Source organism: Crocuta crocuta, unplaced genomic scaffold (genome assembly GCF_008692635.1).
Source record: "Crocuta crocuta isolate KB4526 unplaced genomic scaffold, BGI_CrCroc_1.0 scaffold102, whole genome shotgun sequence".
Taxonomy (NCBI): Eukaryota; Metazoa; Chordata; class Mammalia; order Carnivora; family Hyaenidae; genus Crocuta; species Crocuta crocuta.
The window spans coordinates 2999591-3001329 of NW_027530019.1; the positions used below are offsets into that span (position 1 = coordinate 2999591).

At 45.9% G+C, this 1739-nt stretch overlaps 1 protein-coding gene across 1 annotated transcript in view; it reads right to left on the reverse strand.

Annotated features, from left to right (window-relative positions):
* TMOD2 (tropomodulin 2) overlaps positions 1-1360 on the reverse strand; it is a 73201-nt gene extending 71841 nt beyond the window's left edge. The window contains exon 1 of the mRNA XM_077764396.1: positions 1279-1360. The gene's annotated coding sequence lies outside the window, so the exon portion shown is untranslated. The remainder of the gene's footprint in view (positions 1-1278) is intronic.
* Between the last annotated feature and the right edge of the window lie 379 nt (positions 1361-1739).

The window sequence follows — 1739 nt, forward strand, 5'->3', positions numbered from 1 at the left end:
TTCCAGTGCTTGTAAACTTTTCCTTAGTGGAAGACACATTATGTGCTCTCTCACTACTAGATTGTAAATTCTTTGAAGACAATTTTTTTTTCTTGAAGTATTATCTGATCTCATTATATACCGAAATTCTGCCATTCTACCTCTCTTATAGTTCCTGGGATGGGCAAACTGGATATTACTCAAAAGTTCATGTATGGCACAATCTTGCCAAAGAATCCAATTTAGCTTTCAGGGTCTTTTTATTATACCTCCATCTAACTACTTGTGATGCTTTACTCAAGACTCTAAGATGGGTGCTGCTGGTGCTAAAAAGATTAGTAAGATGTAGTTACACCTCACTGGAACATATGTACAGATAAATACATGACACAAAACACAAGTTAAATGCTAAACAAGAGGTACAAACTCCCTTGGGATTCAATGGAGAAACAATAACAACTGGACAGTTAGGGGAGGGAGACACATGGGAAGAATCAGAAAAGATTTCTGGGAGGATGTATCATTTGGGATAGGCCTTAAATTTTTTAAAAATATAGACAGCTTTAGAAGAGTGGCATTACAGGTGTGGCATATAGGATATGGAAACAGGAAGGTAGGAAAGAGGGGCAAGTTCAAGTGGCTCTGTCTGGCAGGATATATATAGGATAAGTTGTAGATGGGATATAGCCAGAGCATGGATTATAAAAATGGAAACAATACTTTGGGTGCCAATGTGGGTTATGCTAATGCTGTTGTCCACAGGGAGCTATGGAAGAATTTTTGAGTGGGAAGGTGATGTTAGGATCACTTGCTCCTCTCCTCTCCTTTGTGGTGTCTCCTAAGCTCTGGTTCCTTTGCCTCTGACCAGCGCAGCAACATACAGAAACTTCAGCCAATGAATTAAACTTCGCGTGTCCTGACCTGTGTATATGGTACCTCCTCTTGTAGAGCTGTCCAGAGTACAACAGAAATCATGGCATCAGACTCTAGTTAAATGCATACCCACTCTATGTAGAATACTGTCAGAAGTCAGAATATTGGGGAATGAGTGTTCAGATGAAGAATACAGATAAGAGGTCATTGGTGGATTTAATGATAATACTTTGGGGAGTTAAGATTTCAGCCCGTTAAAGAGGAAACTGCTAAGAAAAAGATGGGTGCAGATAGTAAATTTTAAGTAGTGAGCCAGGAGAATTGACTATCACTAGTCACGTGTTCCAGGCAGTTCAGGGCTAAAACTGGCACAGGTGCTCAGGGAAGAAACCCAAACAACTGGAGTGTTGGTTTGTAGTCACCCACCTGGTGCAAAGTTGAAAGGTCTGTCCCTGATGTAATGTCGAAAGGCCTGGACCCTCCAAGCTGTTGAGATGAGCCTGGAGAAACTGTGTGTGTTTAATGGCCTTAATGTTTTCTGTGACGTGGACTTTGAGGTCATCAGAGTAGTCGGGTGGGGGGAGGGAAGTACCCCTCAGATTGGAGGTTTGAGAAAGCTGGCGTGTGCTGGGAAATCAATCAATCAATCAATACCGGAAGCAGAGCACTGCTTTGTGTTTTGCAGCGGTCGGGACAGGGCTCTCACTAGGCTCTGTGGACTCGGCGCAGGGTTCCACCCGGGGCCCGGGACTCCTGGGGGTGGGCCCCTCTCGGCCCCCGCGGCAGCGGGCCTCTGTGCGCCTCGCCTCCTCGCACCGCAGGGCCTGCCCGGCACCGGCGAGCAGGGTGCAGCCGCGGCGGGGTGCCGGGCAGCTGTGGGAGCTCGT